General features: G+C 43.1%; 1 pseudogene; it reads left to right on the forward strand.

Annotated features, from left to right (window-relative positions):
* The first annotated feature begins 22,024 nt into the window (after positions 1 to 22,024).
* LOC137498967 (uncharacterized) lies at positions 22,025 to 22,969 on the forward strand (annotated as a pseudogene).
* Positions 22,970 to 23,590: the final 621 nt, after the last annotated feature.

The following is a 23,590-nucleotide window of genomic DNA, read 5'->3' on the forward strand; positions in this document are numbered from 1 at the left end:
TTGCAGCTTGCGTCCAAAAGGAGGCCGCTCGGACCCCTCAAGTACCCTGAGATACCGCTCGCCCGCACTATGAGGGGAGCAGAGGTGTAGAAGCACGCCGCGCCCGCGGTGAACATATACAGGCTGCGGGCCAGTAGAAGGTCGTGCGCCGCACATCAGCCTTGGCCGGGAGGAGAGTTCCGGCTCGCCGTGCACATGTCGTCCTCGCTGGAGAGGAGGGGGCCCATCCCCCTCCCCAGTCGCTGCACGGCGCTGCGCGGCTGCGGGGGCGCTGAAACATTAAAGCTAGGCGGCAGAATTGTGTTGGACCATCGTCTTCATTGAGGGTACAGGCATTATGGAGAGGTTGAGGGGCCAGCGGCGTGTAGATACCCATTGCATTAAACATTATGAAGCCACAGTGTAAGGTGGAGCAGGAGACGGGAGCGTGGTAATGGCCGTGGCAAGGACAGAATGGCAGTTTAACGGGTCGGGACAGGTTTTACAAAAAGCTTACATCTGAAACAAAATATTATAGGTAGTGCAGAATGCCTTAAAAGTAAAACTCAAAAAAAATATAACCTTCATATCCTTTCAAAATAATATGAAGCAAGTTAACACAGAAATTACACCGGTTTCACCTGGGACAGGTGAACTCTAAATATCCTCTCGGTGGCTGGATTACTTAACAATAAAGTAACCGGCGTAAGAAAATCGAGAATGATACAAGGCCCATGAAATCTGGGGGCAAGCTTGCCCGCGGGAACAAAATTTTTGACCATAACCTGGTCACCTACCTTCAAAGGGGTGGGTCTCCGTCCACGATCATACCTTTCCCTAACCTTTTCATGAGACACTTTAAGATTGGCTTTAGCCTTCTTCCAAAGATCTTTGATGTTGTCCGGATCTATTGTCTCGGGCAGAATGTCACTCAGAGACCAGAGGTTAGAGAGCGGCGAGTTGGGAACAAACTTGAACATCAAAGAAGCTGGAGTAAACTTGTGAGATTCATGAACCGCCGAATTCAAAGCAAAAGCTAACCAATGCAGGGACGTGTCCCACCTGGAAGGATCTTCATGATGATAAGCAATGAGAGCGGACCTGAGATTACGGTTAACTCGTTCAGCCAGAGATGGTTGCGGGTAATAAGCAGAAGTAGTTACATGAGATATTGATAAGTCAAAACAGAATTTACGAAATAAATTAGATGTAAAAGCCTTCGCATTATCAGATACAATATATTGACACGGACCAAAAGAAGCAAAAATAGAATTTAAGCAGGTAATGGTGGACTGAGCGGTAGCCAGCTTAGTCGGAAATAACCAGGAAAATCTAGTAAAACCATCTACACATACAAGGATAAATTTGTTGGCATTTCCCTTCGACTGGGGGAAGGGTCCTACATAATCAATATACAGGCGTTCCATGGGGCGCGATGCTTGATGAGAAGACAAAAGGCCTACCTTAGTGGACATGGTTGGTTTACTAAGCAAACAAGATTTACAGGCTTTTACAAGTTCACGAATTTCACCGTCCATACCTTTCCAGATGAACCTTTCACGAATCTTTTCACGGGTTTTAAAGATTCCAAGATGCCCCCCCAATGGGGTCTCATGATAGTATTTGAAGATCATAGGCACGAGAACAGCTGGAACGACAACTTTCATCATCTTGTCATGCCTCGAAGGGCAACATAAAACACCATTCCTCAGAACATAAGGGACGACATGCTCCCCAGAAGAAAGGGTTTCCATTATCGGAGCCAGCGTCGGATCTTCACGTTGGTATTTCTCGATATCCCTAAAGAGCATGGGGGTATCAGTTAAAATGGCATTAACATCAAATAGTGTGGACTCGGGAGGTGATGAACGGTCGACCGGTTCATGGTTCTCAACGTCGTTTGAAAACATACGGCTGAGTCCATCAGCAACCACATTTTCAGTACCTCTGATATGCCTGACATCGAATTGGAAGGCAGAAATACGGATAGCCCAACGGGCTATACGACCAGTACGACGCGGCCTACCTAAGACCCAGCTTAAGGCTTGGTTATCTGTCTCCAGGTCGAATTTGACATGTTCCAGATAGAGACGGAACTTTTCTAAGGCAAATAAAACTGCCAAACCTTCGAGCTCATAGATGGAATACTTGGCTTCTTGAGCCGACAAAGTCCTAGATGCATAGGCGATGGGGCGCCTCCCTAGTTCAGTCTCTTGAAGAAGGACTGCAGCTACCGCTGACGACGACGCGTCGGTTTGGACGATGAATTTCTTCGAGAAATCAGGCATAGCAAGAACAGGGGCATTACAAAGAGCTAATTTAAGGTCTTCAAAAGCGGCTTGTTGAGAAGGTCCCCACTCGAATTTGATGCCTTTCCTACGAAGAAGGTTTAAGGGCGCCGCTCTATTAGCAAAGTTAGGAATGAACTTTCTGAAGAAATTCACCATACCAATGAATCTGGCGATACCTTTAATGTCCTTGGGAGGTTTAAAATCACGGATGGCCTGTGTTCTAGAATGATCGACAGCTACACCATCAGGTGACACAATATGCCCAAGGAAAGACATAGAGGGCTTAGCGAAGGCAACCTTGGACAACTTAACAGTTAACCCCGCCTTACGAAGGCGATCGAGAACTTCTCGCAGATGATCTAGATGCTCTTCAAAAGTCTCTGAAAATACGACGACATCATCCAAGTAGTGATATAAGTACTCAAATTTGATGTCGGAGAAGACCCTATCTAGTAGCCTAGTGAGTACAGCTGCTCCCGTGGGGAGCCCGAAAGGCACGCGGTTGTATTCATATAAATTCCAGTCCGTGGCAAACGCTGTAAGGTGTTTAGACTCTTCGGCAAGGGGAATTTGATTATAGGCCTGATTCAAGTCCAAGATAGTGAAGAACTTGGCCTTACGAAACCATGAAAAGCAAGAATGAAGGTCGGGAAGGGGCACAGATTGCAACACCACCTTCCGATTGAGAGCCCTGTAATCAATGACAGGCCTGAAGCCTCCTTGGGGTTTCGGGACTAGAAAAATAGGCGATGAATACGCCGATTTAGAGGGCCTAATAATACCATCCTTCAACATCTGATCGATGATTTCCTTCAGAGCCTTCATTTTAGGAGGAGACAGCCTATAAGGTGGAAAGCGAACAGGAATTGAATCCGTGACCTCAATTTTGTATTCAATAAGGTCAGTAACACCAAGAGAATCAGAGAACACCTCGGGAAACGACTGACACAGTTTGCGAATACTATCAGCCTGCTCCTCAGGTAGATGTCTAAGGTCTAACAACATCTCATCCTGGGTAGGCGAAATAGAAGAACACGACACAGAATTACACTTTAATAGTGGTATTTTACAGCTAGAAACAAATTTGAATGTGCACGACCTAGACTGGAGATCGAGCACAAGACCAGTGTGAGAAATAAAGTCCGCTCCCAGTATGATGGGGCAAGACAAGTGTTTAGCCACGAACAGTTTAATTTTCCAGGTAAATTTAAAAATACGAATTTTGACCAGTACGGAACCAAGAATTTCTAATGGAGATGAATTAGCCGAAACATATTGAATACGAGAAGAGTCATAGACAGGTAGTTTACAAACCGATTTCAATTTCGAGTACCATACAGCCGAAATAATGGAACAAACACTGCCTGAATCTAATAGAGCTGTTATAGGCTCGTTATTTAACTCAATCTTAAGAAAAGGAACAGGTGCGGGGGTATCCGCCGCAATCCTAAGACACTCTCTGGGGCATTCAAAAAAAGAATTTGAAGATTGCTCATTCCCTGAATTCTCGACCTTTTTGCCCGGGGCTGAGCCTTGGAAAGCAGAATTAGTCGACTCAGCCGAAGCCGCTAGTCACTTTTTATTATTGGCATAGGTGGAATTTGCACCAGAAGTTGAGCAGGAGGGGGTGCTATTTGAGTTTGGGCAATTCTTGGCGATATGTGAGAAGGCCCCGCACTTAAAACAGCCTTGTGATGACCCGGCTCCATTCCTTGTCCCACTTGACTTGATCAGTGGACATTTGTCGCGCAGATGGTCAGGCGACCCGCAAGCATAACATTTACGAGGATTGACTGGTCGGCGAGGTGGAGGCCGAGTGTTACTAAAGGAAGGCGGGGGTTCTTTCGCGACACGCAAAGAATCGGCGTATCTAACTCCTTCCGCTGAAACGGCCAATGCTTCAAGTTCCGAGAAAGTTTGTGGGCACGCCGCGAAACACAAATATGACCTATAGGGAGGTGAAATTCCCTCTACAATAGCCTGCACAATCTGATCTTCAGGAAAGTGCAGAGCAAACACCCTAGTGTAGAATTTGATATCTTGTATGAAATCAGCCAAGTTTTCATCCAAGCGCTGTACACGGTAATAGTACTTCTGAATCAGGGAGGACCTGGCCCTAGCCGGGATGAAGTTAGCTAGCAAATGGGCATGGAAATCCTCAATAGATGATTGCTCGGCAATGGCTCTTACGATTTTATCAGAAAGAATACCAATAGCATACGGATAGATAATTTGCAAAATTTGACATGGCGAAAGAGAAAAAACCAGAGCATGATCCTGAAATTCCACTAGAAATCTTAAAAATGAAATTACATCACTGGTGGTATTATCGGAAAACTTGGATATACCTCTGAGCAACATTGCCAACGGATGAGGCAAGCTGCTGAACCCGGGCGACATAGTAGGCAAAGGTTTCAAGGGTAAGGAAGTCGACTCCGAACGGATGTTACTCAACGATGCACGGTGTTCAGATTCGTTGTTCGATGGGGCAGAGATAGTTTGAGCAGCCACGGTTATCCTATTGACTTCTCCCTGAGGAGGCACTTCATCACTACCTACATTCACTGTGGCGGGTTGATCAGTTTTGGGAGGAACTTCGCCGGTTAGCAATTGAGTGACCTTATTAGACAATTCAGAAATAGTTTCAAGGAGTGTATTAGCGTCCTTCCTCTGAACGTCATTCACCTTTAGAGACAACAGATCATTAACTCTATTTGCAAAGTGATACAGCCTGCCTTGCACACGCTTAATTTGATTAGGAGACGGATCGTTTTCATCAAAAAAACTAACTACAGATGCTAGCCCAGTAATATTTTCGACGATCGTGGAAAGAGAATCATCAATTTCTTTCTCTCCCAAATTGGGGATGGAAATGGGTAAATCAAGGGACTCTCTAAGCTTGTTAGTGTCGATAGCAACCGTGCCTCCAGATTGCACGTTTCTAATAGTTAATTCATATATCAACTCCTCCTTGCGCAAATAGTTAAGAAGGAGAACATCGCGAGGGCCGGGCATGATGACAGAACGAATTTGAAAAACTCACAAATGCCAGCAACTGAGAAAATGGTTAGAGTTTGAATTAAAGCAATGTTTGACCGTCAAGAGGGGCAAAATTGAGACCCATTCAACCACGCTCTGCTACCACTTGTTACCGAGTTTTTGTGGTAGTTAAGCATGAAAGAAGGTGCTGGGTGGTGAATAGGTCTCAAGCTACTAAAGAGAAATTAAATTTTAAAATTTAACAAGGTTATATTTTCTTTTCAAAATTAGGTAACAACAAATAGAACAGGTACTTAGTAGCCGAAAATACAACTTGAAATGTACAATTACAGGGATTAAAGAATTTGGGCTTCGAGCCCTGAAAACACAATTCTTGAGCAACTAGCTCAACTTTACGATATACCAATTTCAACAAAAGGGGCAGAAGACCCCACTCAAACTCTGGAGCCCTTGCTCCAAATTACACAGCAAAGCCTCCTCGAGGCATACAACTCTCAGTTTTAGAAAAGAGCCACTCGCTCTTAAAGTTAAGCCTCTCCCAGGCCACACCAAACTCAACTTTCAAGTTGTCCTCAAAGGACATATACACAGGGGTAAAATACCCAACCTACTGAGGTCTATTAGGTGAGAAAAGATTAATACGTGACCTCTAAAATACAACTTGAGAGGAGGCGAACTTGCACTCCTAATACACTTTGCTTAAGACCTACTTGGCACTAGGCCGTTAATACAAGGGCTAATCCCATACTACAGAGGTGACTTAAAGGCAATTTACATTACATTACGGGAGAATTGGTTGAGAAAAATAAGTTCACCTCAAGACGATGTGAGTGGGAACTCGAGAGGGTTAGCACTCTCTATCCCATAATGTAGCTTTACAAGAGAATAGAAGAAAACAGTAGTTACATTTTAGGAAAAGGTTACATGATGGAAAACGCTTCGAACCCGCCGCGAGAGTTAAACTGCCGACCTAGCAAGAAAAGAAGATATTAATAGGCCATTACCTGGTAGTAGATCGCTGCCGAGGAAAGAGGCGCTTCCCGCCTCCTGCTATGTACTTAATACACTGAAAGATGGAACAGAAGTGGCCCGGAGACCCTAAAATCAGCAGTTTAAATACTCTCGCAGAAAATTCTAGGCGTTAGGGGAAAGAAAACACCCTCCCACAAAGATTTTATTGGGTAGGACCCCGCAACAGATACAAGATGGGGGAAGATACCCCTGTTTGGCCAGAAATTCATTGAAGAAATTAGTGATTGGATACATTCAAAGCAAGGGGAAGAAAGGGGTAAATATTGCCAACTTAAACAATGACAGAAAGAAATTTAACAAAGAACAAACTCCTGAAATTAAATTTTCTCCAACAAAATAGTTCTTTGACTCCGCACTAGGTTGCACTATTGTTGATCTTCAGTAGTGTCCTCTAGAAGAGAAAGTTCACACTTCTTAATACAAGCAAAACAAAAGTACGTCGAAAATGACACAGTTCACAAACTCAAAATTTTCCACGTGGTGACATCTTCAGAGAAATTTGGAAATTAAGACCGTAGATAAAGTTCAGACTTCCTCCAGAAGAGGAGTTTCAACTGGCGCAACTTTTAAATAAACAGAGTAGAGGTGTACCGCCCGGTACAAATATAAATAATATCGGGGATAGCTTACATCCCTGTCTCACCCCGCTTTTCGATTCAAAACACTTACTCAACCTTCTATCCTGCAATTTAATCATCACAAACACTTCCTCATAGATAGTTTCAATTGCTACCCTCATTTTTTTCGACATTCCATCCTCCCCTAATCTCAAAAATAGCGCCTCCCTACTGACCGTATCAAAGGCTTTTTCTAAGTCAATCGCTGCTATAAATAATTTACGCCCTGCTATCCTCACATACTTTGTAATCAAAGTGTCCAGAATCCAAACATTATCAACTGTATTACATCCTTTCCTAAATCCAGTTTGGAACTCAGATATCCTACCGTACTGTTCCGCCCAATTTGTTATCCTATTCGCCAAAACCCCTGTGTACACCTTTGACAGCGAGTCTAGGAGTGTAATTCCTCTATAGTTGTTTGGATCACTACTAGCTCCTTTATTTTTATAAATAGGGCATAATACCCCCTTCCTCCATTCTCTAGGAAATTTCCCCGTTTCCAGCAACCTATTAAAGAATTTCACAATCCCTCTCAACATAGGTTCATTTGCCCCTACCTCTTTCCATACACTATTGGAAATACCATTCACACCTCCTGCAGCCTTGGGTCTAGCATTTTTTAATACTGTAATTACCTCCTGCCTTGTTATCTCCCCATCCAATATTGTAATGCCTACTTCCAGTTCCCTTCCAATTTGTGACTTGTCTATTTCTCTACCCAGTTTCCTCTCCCCTTCTAAAAGCCTTTTAAAATGCCTAACCCACTCGTTTTCTCCTATTTTATCCCCCTTCACCTCCGGTTTCGTTCTTCTGATCTTGTTTATTGACTCCCAAATCCTCTCAAATTTCTTCTCTCTACAATAAATATTTATTTTTTCAGCTTCCACCTCCTTCCATCCTCTTTTCTTCTCATCCAATACCTCCTTATATTCCCTTCTCAATTTACAATATTCCTTCCTTTTTTCTTGCACACCCTCCTTCCTAAACTCCGCTAGGGCTCTCATTACAACCTCACGTTTTCTCCTACAGTCTTCATCAAACCATCCATTCATTTTATTCTTTTTTCCCTCTACCCTTCCCCTCACTTTCTTCCCCACCCTCCATACAGGGAGTTCAATTAATTTTAGCACGTTATCCATATCATTCCCTTCTACCGCCCTTTCAATTCCTACCCTTAATATATCTCCCTCCTCTTTCAAATGCCGTCTTAATAGGGAACATGCATGATCCGGGGTTTTAATTAAAAATAGGCTAATCTGATTCAAAATTTCATGCAGAATTAAAAAATGTGATCAGAATGTACAAATAATAACTCCAAACATGATAAAAATCTACGAAAATGTCACGTCACGCAAGTACGCGATCTCATTGGTCTGACGTCATCGTACAGGTTGACTGAATTAGCAGACGAAATAACACATAGTGTGCTGTGAGAAGCAGGATACACTTCGCGTATTTCTACTTTACGTTAGTGTCTGGTATGGTTAAATTCGAGGTCTATACATTGGATAATAATCTGAGTGGTATATTTTAGACTTAAAATGAATCCTGCGCAGACAGTGAGGCAGAAAACTTATAAATGGTGTAGAGTTCCGATGTGCAATAGCACATCGCATACCGTACCAAACAAATTGTTTATAAATGTTCCAAAGACGCTAAAACTAGGGAGAAATGGATTTTGGCGAGCCGGAGAAATGCTGGTGATATCTCGGAAAAGTCTACAGTTTATTTTTTTGAAGATTTTAACGTAAGATGAATTTGTTTGAATTTTCAAATCACTTTTCCATGTCAGTTGTTCTAGTGGTAAAACTTTAAATTTTAATGTATGATGCTTTATTTAAATGCTTCAATTACATCTTGGAATATGAAAGTAATAAACAGTGCATTAAATAATGCTGATTATTAAAGTATTCTCCAAACCTAACCTATGTTTTGGGTGATCCATGTCAAGATAATAAATCAAAGGGGTTATGGACCATTTTGACAGCTCTAATTCTATCTTGGCATGGGACAGTTATGTATGTCTTTATTGAAGAGCTTAATTGGTAAAGAAATTTAGGCTATATCTAAATACTCTATAATGTAACAAAGAATAGGCGTGTACATCATGAAAGGAAACAACGTGAATTTAACAAATGTATAACTCTACACAAAACCAATGCTTGTCTGTTGGGGTCTTATAAGTTAACAATGCTCAATTATAATAATTATCATAATATTAATGAAATAAATAACATAATTGCACACAGGTGAAAATAGTGATGTAGGTGTTTAAAATATTATCCAACTTAGCCTAAGTTTTAGGTTATACAAGCCAAGTCAATAAACCGAAGGGTAAAAATACCGCGCGAGTTGGCCGTGCGGTTAGGAGCGCGCAGCTGTGAGCTCACATCCGGGAGATAGTGGGGTTTGAACCCCACTGCCGGCAGCCCTGAAGATGGTTTTCCGTGGTTTTCCATTTTCACACCAGGAAAATACTGAGGCTGTACCTAAGGCCACGGCCGCTTTGTTCCCATTCCTAGGCCTTTCCTGTCCCATCGTCGCCATAAGACCTATATGTGACGGTGTGACGTAAAGCAAAAAAAGTCACAGCACCCAAAGACATTCCTGTATTGAGCAACTAAAATGTCACCAGGACACTTTTCTTTCCTGATATGCTCAGCTTGTTAAAAGCCAAATGTAATTAATGTTATTGGCTTCACGCCCCGCTAACTACTTCTACGATTTTTGGAGACGCCGATGTGCAGGAATTTAGTACTGCAGGAGTTCTTTTACGTGCCAGTAAATCTACCGACACGAGGCTGACGTATTTGAGCACCTTCAACTACCACCGGACTGAACCAGGATCGAACCTGCCAAGTTGGGGTCAGAAGGCCAGCACCTCAACAGTCTGAACCACTCAGCCCGACTTGTGAAAACTAGATGAAGTCATATTTATCTTTATCATGTTTAACTTTTCCCTCCACAAAGATATTTAATTCTCTTTCATGGGCCCCGGAAGTGGGTAGGCCAGTTGTCCCAACCATAAATATATATTTTTTGGGGAATGATAGATTATAGCCCTATAGTACTATGATCTTTCTTTCTTTCCTTCTTTCTTTCTTTCTTAATCAGTTTATCCTTCAGGGTTGGTTTTCTCTCGGACTCAGCGAGGGATTTCACCTCTACCACTTCAAGGGCAGTGTCCTGGAACGTGAGACTTTGAGTATGGTGATGAAACTGGTGAGCAGGGCCATTACCTCGCCCAGGCGGCCTCACCTGTTATGCTCAACAGGGGCCTTGTTGGAGGATGGGAGGATCGGAACGGATAGACAAGGAAGAGGGAAGGAAACGGCCGTGGCCTTAGGTGCCTGGAGGAGAAGTAGGAAAATACGAAAAACCACTTCGAGGATGGCTGAGGTGGGATTCGAAACCCTTCTACTCAGTTGACCTCCCGAGGCTGAGTAGACCCCGTTCCAGCCCTCGTACTATTTGTTTTCAACTTTCATGGCAGAGCCAGGAATCGAAACCGGGCCTCCGGGAATGGCACACATTAACCACTACACCACAGAAGCGGACTAGTACTATAATGCTACCTATATGTTTATGTTAGTGCTGAAATCCGATTTCTTACTTTACTAATGCTGAAAGCCCGAAAATGTAATGTTATTCTTTAATAGGGGAATCAGTTTAGAAGGAAATGTTGAAAGTGATGTGATATCTATCCAGTTTCGTTGTTATCCCTATACTATGGGTTACAGTACGTTGAACGTATATAAAAGACGCCATTTACAAACTTGCTTGTTATCCGCGAATTTCTGCGGCCACAAAAGTCACATTTTTCAAGAATGATGACATCTACACATGGTAGATTGTCTGACTGTGCTGTTTTGAACCTTTCTTCTGTCATTTCGAAGTTATTCGCGATCATGAATAATAAACAATCGGCTTTTAGCAACGGCTGATGCACAACGGCTGGTAGAGCTCCATGCGGTACTGGATCGTGACGTCACAGCGCGCCGCTTACGTCAGAGGCCGTTTCACTCGCCTTGCGGAAAGGCACTATTAAATATTTTTTTAATGGTAGAAAACAAGGCAACATACCACAATGCAATACGTTTACGTACTATTTCATTGGTGTACTTTTCAAAAAAAAAATTTTTGAAAATGATGCATGTTCCCAATTTCTCTTTAGTATTATCATCCCATACATACTTCCATCCTCCATTCCTATACCTCTCCTTACTTTCCTCCATCTTTCCCTTCTCATCAGCGACCAACGTTCCCAATTTTATTTTGATAGGCATATGTTCTGTCAACCCATATTCTAACACCTCAAAACTTATTATTCTCCTTAACGCTATCTCTGAGCTTATTCCTATGTCCACCACACTCCCTCCATTTGTTGTAATATACGTCAAATCTCCCACACTAATCCCCTTCATCCACCCATTTAAAATAAATAAATGTTCTAGAGCACATAACTCTAATAACCTTTCTCCATAACTATTTACAACATTATCCTTACTCTTCCTTTGCAGTACCCCGTCTATTTTTACTTCTTTCCCGTATACCGGTACTCTATTACTCACTCTCGCATTCCAATCCCCCAATAAAATCATCCCATCTTCTACAAACATTCCTTTAATTGTGTTTATTTCTTCAATCAGTTCGTCAAAAAAATGTTTATTTGCATACACTGAATCGCTCGGATGGTTATAAAGCAGTGCCAGACAAATTGCTTCCGCTGCCCCCTTCCCCATTTTTACTCTCAACCACACTACCCCTTCTACCCTAGTCTGTAACGTCTCCACCCATTCAGCTATCTCATTTCTTATTAAAACTACTATGCCACCTGGGTTTCGGCCCCTCTTCCCTATTTTTTCCTTAACACGTTAACTACTCTATAACCGTCCCATGTAACCTCTACTAGAGCAATAATCTCAAAATCTTTCACTAAATCCACAATTTCCTTATTCCCTAACTTCCCCATCAACCCCTCAATATTCAGCATCCCTATCACCATATCTAGTTATTTATTTCCTCCCCCTCCCTCCCTATACTTCTGCATTTCACCACTTCCCCCCTTACTTCTCGTGATTCTTCCTTTTGGCTCCACCCCATCCCTCTCTTTCTTCTCACCCCCATCCTTCCCCTTTTCCGTGCCAGAGCCTTTTTTCCCACCCCATAGATCTTTTAAGGATCTCGCCTTATTTAACGCCTGCTTTCTCTCCAGGTTTATTTCTGCATTATTCCTATTCGGGGAGGTTGAGTCACTACCCTGACTCCTTTCCCTTCCCGTCACCTCTTCACTACCTGTATCCACTTCACTTCGGTCTAGTGTCCTACTTGTTGATTCACTCCTTCCTGGGCTGTTCTGACTCACCAAGGACTCTGCTCTCTTCGCTACCTGCCCGCTGACACCGCAGTCCCCTCTTCTCTCTTCCTTCTCCGTACTGATGTCGCCCTGCTCTCGATTTCTGCAACTCATTTCCTCCTCACATTTTTCCATTCTCAGCAGTTCCTCCTGTGTCCACGATCGCGACCAATTTCTGCCTGAAGTAACCAGACACCTCCCCACTATCTTGACTCGCAATCCCTGCGCTCTAGCACGCCACATATGCCGCTTATAGACATCCGACCGCATCCTGTCTTCTTTCTCTATCTCAGCCTTCAAATAAATGTTCGATCCTTTCAAATTTCCAGCATTCCTCAGAAGTATATCAGCCATCAGGGTTGATATTAATCTTAACTTCACCGGCCTATGTCCCTTGTTCCTTCCCACTCTATATATATCATCTATATCAACTTCAGAAATGTTTATCTTCATTTTGTTCGAAACTAAGTCCACCACTTTCAATACTAATTCCACTTTTGATTCTGATCCTTCCTCAGGTACACCATATACAAACACATTTTTTCTAGCTGATTCTTTCCTCGCTAACCTCACTTCTCTCTTCATTGCTGTTAATTCCTCTTCCAGTACCACCACCTTCTTTTTCAAGCTCCCTACCTCATCTTCTATCTCCGCTAACTTGTCATTTACACCTCCAATTTCTTCTTTTATAAAACTTTTTAAGTCCTTCATCTCCTTCATTTGGGTTGCCTGGTGTTCCTGCATCATTTCCTTTATTTCTTCTCCTTTGCTTGCTTCCTTCACCACTCTCTTGATCTCTTCAAGCTCCTCCCAGCCGAACGGTCCCTGGTTTGGACCCGGATTTTTTTCTATACCTCCTACCACCAGCAGCGTCGCAATAACCGTCGCACACAACATAATCTCCAACAGTCCTTTATAACCACTAATTTCTCTTCCTCTCTCAACTCCACCTTCCTTCCAACACTGCCTTGCACCATGCCATCTTCCAATTCTTAGCCTGTATGCTGTATCGTTATTCCCATATTGCGCACCTCAGCTCATTCACACGTCCGCACTTCCCGATGTCTCGCTCGTGACTGCATTTGGCCGCTATTCACACAATACTAGACGAGACACCACAGCGACCTGCCTAATAGACGTGTGGACAGTGTCTGTCCCTTTCTCCGCTGTGCCCACGTTTGCGACACACAGCGCGCTGCTGAGGCGCGTTAGTGTAACTAACTTTTTGATCCACCTACGTAACTGTCTGCATTCAGACTGGCTATTGATGCTAGGTCGAACATGTGCACGCTTCTTGCAAGATCAAGAACTATGCGCGCGGCTCCCGTACGCCGCTGGACGGTCTGGATTTATAAGAGAGGCCCTATAGCTTAATAATATTGACAATGGAAAGGAAATGGTTATGATTTCATGACACATATTCCTAACTAACACAACCTCTGGAACTTTCCAGCCCACATCTTTGCATGTGCTGTCTACAACAAGACAGGTTTTACATGTAGGCACTTTCTTTTTCCGCCTATGTCGTCTTCTCTGACCCTTAGTACCACGCCTCAACACCACCTTACTAACACAAATATCTGCCCGGTAGCATGTCAGAGACAATGTAGATTAGTGACGAATGCCACGCGGAGAGAAAGGACTCCACCCCTTCCCCACCAAAAAAAAAAAAAAAAAAAAAAAAAAAAAAATCTTACAAGAAAGACTTGTACCAAATGTCAGCCCTCTATGTTCGTGGGAAGTGAGTGATTTAGTAATACTGTGTTCTACACGAAAACGTTGGAGAAAGACATATTTACTTTCCTTAATTAGCTTATAAGGTTAATGTTATTGGCTTTTACGGTTTTCGGAAACGTCTAGGTGCCGAAATTTAGTCCCGCGGTAGTACTTTTACGTGCCAGTAAATCTACCGACACGGGGCTGGCGTATTTGAGTACCACCAGACTGAACCAGGATCGAACGTGCCAAGTTGGGGTCAGAAGGCCAGCGCCACTCAGATAAACGGTGTTGACATTTCGTCGGACTTCGTTCCAGGCTTTCCTTCACTCAAGCAATGTTTTCTGGTATTCGAATTCTTTTCGGATAGTTACGGTTCTTATTCGTACTCTGTCCGTTTCGTGCTATTTTGCCAGTAAGTTTTGCTCTGTAGACTTTGCTGGAGGTTTCGTCAAAACACTTCCAGTTTTAAACTCTTGGGCAAACAGATCCGCACAGGTTTTCCATGAATCGTGCTTCGCATAACACTCGACAATGGACACGCGCTGTTTTATCGCGAGCATTCAACTGGTCACTAAACACGTCTGTTCCTCTCACTCACTCACACTTAATAACACAGCGACGTACTCGGGAGATGCACACGCGCAGACATGTGACAGCAACTGTTTGGTGCATCGAATTCACGGTTTCCAGCATTTCCTGTGATGGGCAGTTCTGCTGTTCATTAACAATGGTCAATTCCACGTAAGTCTTATAAATATTTTCCTGGCCATTTTTAATTTGCTCACCATGTACATAGAGATATAGTCCTGACCCAAAGTATATAATAAAAAGAAGCAGGGAAGATGAAGAATAAAAAAGAAGTTTTTTTTTTTGCTAGTTGTTTTACGTCGCACCGACACAGATAGGTCTTACGCCGACGATGGGACAGGAAAGGGCTAGGAGTGGGAAGGAAGCGACCATGGCCTTAATTAAGGTACAGCCCCAGCATTTGCCTGGTGTGAAAATGGGAACCACGGAAAACCATTTTCAGGGCTGCCGACAGTGGGGTTCGAACCTACTATCTCCTGAATACTGGAAAAAGAAGTTTAACAAGGTGATATTTGTTATCTGATCAGTTGTTAGAAAGTGCTTAATGATCTTTTACTTGAGGTCTGTCGGCCATGAAGACTGTGAGTCATATCCTCGGAAATTTATAGTGGTGAAATGTAACAGATGTGGAGAACAAGAGGTCTTTATGTAAGCATCCAGAACGCTTCTGTCAGCCTTGAGGACGTAATTGACTTTACACACAGCAGGCTACTTAACACTTTACAAGAGATTTGACGTCAACCTTTCAGGAAGGGGAATTGAATGACCATGCGATGTCGTATCAAACATATTAGTGGTAATGGGGGAAACGTGCGACAGGACATTCACTGGGAGACGCAATCAGCAGCAGGAGAAAACCACTGGTCGAACTGGCGTGACGTAAATCGCCTCCAAAATTCTTATTTACTTTTCTATAAGTACATAAATTTCCCCCTTTCTACTACAGATGTTGTACATAAATTGCCTTCCTTTTGCCTAGACAGGCATGTCCAAGTCACGAGCTGAGTGACAACTCTGCGTGCATGCGAAACAGCTGTTACGAGCTCTGTTATCAGACAGCACAAGTCCGGAGGGGTGTACACTACACGTTCATTACCACGGTACTCCTTGCAATCCAGTATATTCTTTCATATAAAGACGTACGTACGGTACATACGGTGTTTGTATAAAATGAGCGAAACACTATCCTTTGTAATCACCCAGAAAAATCAATAATTACTTTAAAGGTTCCCATAAACAATGAAGTAAAAAATAAAAAGCATTTTTTAGGGTCTTTACATGCTCAACTCCCCTATGAACAATTATGAATCTGAATAATACCAAATACTATGTCACTACTATAAGGCTTTCGCGGCAAAACGTCATGCTTTTATAAACTTAAACAAAAGAAAATAGGCTGTGTCCACCTTTATGGTGTAGTGGTTAGTTTGATTAGCTGCCACCTCCGCAGGCCTGGGTTCGATTCCCGGCTCTTTCACGAAATTTGAACCGTGATACGAGGGCTGGAACAGGGTGTACTCAGTGGCGATTGGTGCGTGAAGGGCCCCACCGCCGTTTCAGAAACACTTAATATCATTTCACTCTGTCACTGATTAAATACATGAAGAGATGTACAAATGTAGCGACGTCGAACTTGCGGCGGTGTGATATTCAGTTATACAATGCTATCTTCACTATTTTGGCTTTTCTGTTTTCAACGATATGACATAGGGTTTTAAATCGTGGCAGCTGTTCAGCAAGCACGATGTGTTCTCTTTAGTCGTGAAGCGGTCGGGCTCTGGCAGAGTCTGCTCAATCGGTTCCTAGAGTTGTTGTTTTTTTTTTTTTTTTTTGCTATTTTGTTTTACGTCGCACCGACACAGATATGTCTTATGGCGACGATGGGAGGGGAAAGGCCTAGGAAGTGGAAGGAAGCGGCCGTAGTCTTAATTAAGGTACAGCCCCGGCATTTGCCTGGTGTGAAAATGGGAAACCACGGAAAACCATCTTCAGGGCTGCCGACAGTGGGGCTCGAACCCACTATCTCCCGATTACTGGATACTGGCCGCATTTAAGCGACTGCAGCTATCGAGCTCGGTGTTCCTAGAGTTTAGCAAGTTGCGGGGCGCGGGTGGAGCCTAGAAAGACGACATGGGCTTGTCAGAGGAAGGAAGAGTGCAGGCGAGTTATGGTTTGCCGGCAGAGCCCGCAGCAATATCGCCAACCACATTACAATATACCTAGGCTTTTCCCCCCACGTCTTAATTTATTTTTATTAGAGATTAATTCCAAAACAATTAATTCCATGTCCACCTCTGCGGTGCAGTGGTTAGCGTGATTAGCTGCCAACCCCGGAGACGCGGGTTCGATTCCCGGCTTTGCCACGAAATTTGAAAATGTGGTATGAGCGCTGGGACGGCGTTCACTCAGCCGCGGGTGATCAACTGAGTAGAGGTGGGTTGGATTAGCACCTCAGACATCCTCGAAGTGGTTTTCCCACTTCTCCTCTAGGCAAATGCCGAGATGGTACCTAACCATGACCGCCTCATTCCCTCTCCCTTGCCTGTCCCTTCCAATCTTCCCATCCCTTCACAAGGCTCCTTTTCAGCTTAGCCGGCGAGGCAGCCTGGGCAGGGTACCGGTCCTCCTCCCCAGTTTTACACCCGATCCAATGTATCGCGCACCAGGATACTGCCCTCGAGGCGGTAGAGGTGGGATCTCTCACTGAGTCCGAGGGAAAAGCCGACCCTAGAGGGTAAACAGATTAAGAAAGGAAGAAATAATGAATTCCATTATACTGACTACTGAAACAATTCAGTTCTACAGAGAAGAAATTATAAAGGTTTAAAATGTAACCGTTTGTACGTTGATCAAATTGTTAAATAAGTCTTCATCCTTTGAGGTTTGGGCAAGAGGAGTGAAATTCGGGCGTGCACTGTTTCTTTTCGCGAATGTCGTTATTGTCCTTTGTGATCAGTGAAACAGTTCAGTGCCATAGAAATCGTGATTGCAGTCAGTAGCGTAGCCAGGATCGGCCGATGGGGCGGGGTGCGGTTATAGTTACAAAATGACAATAACGAAGGTACATGAATGACTTGTCATTATAAGGCACTTACAGATCTGTTGGTTCTACAATTATGTTTCTGATTTGTTTAAATTTGTTGTCAGTTTCTGTTTATTTTCTTTTTGTAAAAAATTCATGGGGGGCGGGGGTTAACCCCCAGTAAACTCCCTAGCTACGCCCCTTATTCGAGTAGCTGTTAGCCTGTTAATGTGTGTATAAGTGCCATTGTAGTGTAGTGCAAGTAACCTATTTGCAGAAGCCTAGCGTAGGCACTCCACTCACTCCGCTCCCTATACACGGTGCCTAGGCGGCAGATGATGCTCTCTTATTTCTGTTCTCACGGCCGACTTGATGCGTCGTTCTCCTAGCTGGAGCCCAGCGAGGGATCCAGTCGGCTGTGTGTTCTCAGCTTAGTTCACGGGTTTGCCGATAGGAGCGTCTTTACGATCTGGCAAAGATCTGCTTTGCTAGTAGCTTTACGTCGCACCGACACAGATAGGTCTTATGGCGACGATGGGACAGGAAAGGGCTAGGAATGGGAAGGAAATGGCCGTGAACTTAATTAAGCTACAGCCCCAGCATTTTCCTGGTGTGAAAATGGGAAACCACGGAAAACCATTTTCAGGGCTGCCGATAGTGGGGTTCGAACTTACTATCTCCCGAATACTGGATACTGGCCGCACTTAAGCGACTGCAACTATCGAGCTCGGTCCAACGATCTGCGAACTGTTACCAACTATTACGGAAAAGTTACGGAAATTGCATTTTTCTTGCCGTGCGGGTAGTATGCGCCGTGGCGATAGTTAAAAGGTTACTAACAGATAGTTTTGGCTATTGAGTGTATGATTCGAAGCAGTGCATCGATTCATTCAAGTGTCCGAGTGAATTGATTCACAGGAACGGCTAGCTCACGGCACACGATTCACCTAACTCGCAGCAGACAGTGCTGAGTGGCTCACTCACAGATCGGTGAGTCACAACACAACACACACACACATACATACACGCGCGCGCGGTTCATTGTCGGCACACTGAACATTGGCGGGGAGCCGAACTTCCGTTGCGGGCGAGACATACTGAGCCATAGCACACTGGAAGAATCGTACGCAATCACGGCTCAGTGAGACACAACACACACGCGGTTCATATCAGCACAGGGGACATTGGCGGGGAGCCGAAATTCCGCTGTCGCGAAACATAAAGATTACAGAGCCATGGCACGCTGAAAGAATCGTACACTAAGACGGGCTCTCGCTCTCAGCTAATTTGAAAATAATACCCATTTGCATTCACTGCCCTCTTCTTTTTTTTCTTTGCTGGTGGTTTTACGTCGCACCGACACTGATAGGTCTTATGGCGACGATGCTATAGGAAAGGCCTAGGAGTTGGAAAGAAGGAGCCGTGGCCTTAATTAAGGCACAGCCCCAGCATTTGCCTGGTATGAAAATGGGAAACCACAGGAAACCATCTTCAGGGCTGCCGACAGTGGGTTTCGAACCCACTATCTACCGGATGCAAGCTCACAGCCGCGCGCCTCTAAACGCATAGCCAACTCGCCCGGTCTGTCCTCTTCTTACAGGGAGGTTTAAATAATATATGGATTTATTTGAAGTGTTAAAAAAGTAATCTAAAATAATTCCAAAGAAACTAGCTAGTCAATAGGTAGGCTATTAGGCTCTTCTATGTATTAGTTTAATATATCAGTATTATAACTTAATTGACATTCGACAATTAATTCAAATCAACTCTCTAGCCTACCTTGTGATGTTTGGGACATCACTGTATATTTTTAATTATTGAACTATATATTTAATTGATAAGATGTATATATTTAATCACTGATAGGTCATTTTTAAATTAATATGTATATATATATAGGGTTTTTATCATCCATTTCAATCATCATTTCATTTCTTTGTATCGCGGCTATAACGTATTCTGAACGAACAAATTATTGGGTAAAGTATTTCAACATCACGCATATTTATAACTTGCAGTAAATTTTCCAATAGCCGTTGTGAGGTGACCAGAGTCAGCAGGCTAATTTCAGCCCAGTTCCAGGAAAAGTACGTCATCGAGGTTACGAGAGATATTACCCTCTCCATCTCATGATGAGACAGTTGATATATTATTAACACCCACTTTTCAAACTCAGCTTCGGGACGCTTTATTTCAGCGGGAAAGTTCAGCCTATGTGAATGAACGTAATGAAGCAACGTGATGGATGCACAGCTATACATCGGAGAAGGGATGAGACCTCGAATCTTACTGGACCATGTGATATGGCTGATGGAAGGAGACTTTTGAACCGATAAATACCACCGACAAGGGCTGGAGAGGATACTCTCATTCGGACTTTCTCATTTATATTCTTATTCATACTCTTACTACGATTCTACGTCTACACATCGGAGAAGATTTTATCTTAGTTCACTTCGCATCTGAGTATATTCTACTCAAAAGTTACTCTCATTGGGACTTGACGAGAGGTAGTCAACGGGAGACCGGCTTTGACTAGTATAGGGCAGGAGAGCTCTTATTATGAATTTAGCTACGCTACTGTTCCGTAATACGGAAGAATACTAATGTATTCTCTCCATGAACATAACCCATGGTGGTTTTGCACTTAAAATTAAGACTCATTACGACTTTATGTAAGGAGTACAGTAGGAAGTGTTAAGGACAGGAAATGTAGAAGTAGGACTGGAATCCAACAACAGAGAAGGCAGCCGGTACGAGATCCACATATCATCAGCTTCAAGACAACAGAGTACATATGGTGAGCTTATGGCATAAGTTACTGCAAGTCTTCGCGCAACAGTTCACTTTTAAAATTAATTTCATTCAATTTTTCTTTTGCTTCCGTAAGTTCAGATGTCGTTAAAACGCCGTTACGTCACGTTTTTCATCTTAATAAATAGCTGTTCTAATTTGTATTTTATGAAATGATTATTAATGATCCTTAAATTCCAAGTTAGTGTACTTAATGATTTGTGTTCCGTTCACCTCACCCCTGGGAGTTTTTTGAGTCTCATTACGCATTATTATTATTATTATTATTAATTATCTACTTTTGTTTTCAAGCCATAAGCTTGAAGACTGGCGCCCTTGGGATACTGTTTATGGAGAAACAATGACATATCATTTATTTATTTTAATATTAAAGTGACCCGCCACGTTATAATTTTGTCATTCATCTGTGGGCCAAAGGGGTACGTCACAACCTTATGACTATAAGTCATGCTCGTGACCACTCAAATTTGTCTGTTTTATATTAGGAAGAACCGCTCAGTATTTTCTCAGTTCGTATGTTACATCATTGAATAAAACTTAAATAATCGAATTACGAGATCACCGGTGTACGTGGACAGTGGGCAAGTGAGCCGAGTGATGCAGTAACTTAAATAAACAGATGTTGAATCAGAACACCACAGGGCTACCTGCATCTCGGGTAGCCTATACAAAATATGACGATTTAAAAATCTTCTACTAATAGAAAGAAACATATTTTCAAAGATGACCGTCGATGACATAGGAAGGGGGGTAGCAGCAGTTCGGAAGCTGCAAGGGCGGCAGTCTAGATGATTGACTGATATGGCCTCTTAATAATACTCAACATGGCTTAGCTGTGTTGATACTGCTACACGGCTGAAAGCAATGGGAAACTACAGCCGTAACTAACTCCCGAGGACATGCAGCTCCCTCTGTATGAATGATGAACTGATGATGGCTTCCTCCCGGGTAAAATATCCCGAAGGTAAACCAATAATAATAATGTTATTTGTTTTACGTCCCACTAACTACTCTTTTACGGTTTTCGGAGACGCCGAGGTGCTGGAATTTAGTCCCGCAGGAGTTCTTTTACGTGCCAGTAAATCTACCGACACGAGGCTGACGTATTTGAGCACCTTCAAATACCACCGGACTGAGCCAGGATCGAACCTGCCAAGTTGGGGTCAGAAGGCCAGCGCCTTAACCGTCTGAGCCACTCAGCCCGGCGAAAGTATACTAGTCCCCCATTTGGATCTCCGGGTGGGGACGACAAGAGAGAGGGTGATCATCAGGAAGATGGATACTGACATTCTGCGAGTCGGAGCGTGGAATGTTAGAAGTTTAATAGCGATGTGGTAGGTTAGAGAATCTGAAAAAGGAGATGGATGGGCTAAGTTAGATGTAGTTGGTATAAGTGAAGTGCGTTGACAGCAGGAACAGGATCTTTTGGTCAGGCAACTACAGAATAATCAACACAAAATCAAACAGAGGAAATGCAGGAGTTGGTTTAACAATTAATAAGAAAATAGGGCAGCGAGTAAGGTACTACGACCAGCATAGTGAGAGAATTATTGTCGTCAAGATATACACCAAAGCAATGCCCACCACAATAGTGCAGGTCTATATGCCTACTAGTTCAGCGGATGATGAAGAAATCGGAAGGATATATGAAGAGATAGATGATTTAATACAATATGTAAAAGGTGACGAGAATCTAATTGTCATGGCAGACTGGAATGCAGTGGTAGGCCAAGGAAGAGAAGGTAATAAAGTAGGAGAATTTTGATTGGGACAAAGGAACGAAAGGGGAAGTCGGCTGGTTGAATTCTGCACTGATCATAATTTAGTCCTTGCCAATACTTGGTTCAAACAGCACAAACGACGGCTGTACACGTGGACGAGACCTGGAGACACTAGAAGGTATCAAACAAACTTCATTATGATTAGGCAGAGATTCAGAAACCAGGTGTTGGATTGCAAAACTTTCCCAGGAGCAGACGTGGACTCTGACCACAACTTGTTGGTCATGAAATGCCATCTGAAGTTGAAGAAATTGAAGAAAGGAAGGAATGCAAGAAGATGGGATCTAGACAAGTCGAAAGAAAAGAGTGTGAGGATTTGTTTCAAGGAACATGTTGCACAAGGACTAAATGAAAAGGCTTTAGGAAACACAATAGAGGAAGACTGGATAGTCATGAAAAATGAAGTCAGTAGGGCTGCTGAAGAAATGTTGGGAATGAAGAAGAGATCAACTAATAATCAGTGGATAACTCAGGAGATACTAGACCTGATTGATGAACGACGAAAATACAAGATTACTACAAATGAAGAGGGCAGAAAAGAACACAGACGACTAAAGAATGAAGTTGACAGAAAGTGCAAGGTCGCTAAGGAAGAATGGCTGAAGGAGAAGTGCAGTGATGCGGAAGGTTGTATGGTCCTAGGAAAGGTAGATGCTGAATACAGGAAAATCAAGGAAATCGTTGGAGAAAGGAAATCTAGGTGTATGGATATTAAGATCTCACATGGAAGGCCACTTCTACGGAAAGAAGACAAAGCAGAAAGATGACAGGAACATATAGATGATTTGATTCTGGAACAAAAAGAGACTGTTGATGCTGATGAAATGGGGGATCCAATTTGGAGGTCAGAGTTTGACAGAGCTGTTAGAGACCTAAATAGGAACAAGGCGCCTGGAATTGACGACACTCCCTATGAATTACTGACTGCCTTCGGAGAAACCAGCATGGGAAGGTTATTCCATTTAGTGTGTAAGATTTATGAGACAGGATAAATACCGTCCTATTTTCGGCAGAATGTTGTTATACCTAATCCCAAGAGAGCCAGAGTTGACAAGTGTTAAAACTACCGCACCATTAATTTAGTATCTCATGCCTACAGAATTTTAACACGTATTATTTATAAAAGAATGGAAAGACAAGTTGAAGCTGAGTTGGGAGAAGATCAATTTGGTTTCAGAAGAAATGTAGGAACACGTGAAGCAATCCTGAATTTAGTCTGATCTTTGAGGACCGAATTAAGTAGGATAAGCCCACGTACATGGCGTTCGTACATCTAGAAAAAGCATTCGATAATATTGATTGAACCAAGCTATTTTTTGAAGGTGATTGGGACCAGATACCTAGAAGGAAGAATTGTCTACAATCTGTCTAAAAATCAGTCTGCAGTG

This window comes from Anabrus simplex, chromosome 3, assembly GCF_040414725.1.
Source record: "Anabrus simplex isolate iqAnaSimp1 chromosome 3, ASM4041472v1, whole genome shotgun sequence".
NCBI lineage: Eukaryota > Metazoa > Arthropoda > Insecta > Orthoptera > Tettigoniidae > Anabrus > Anabrus simplex.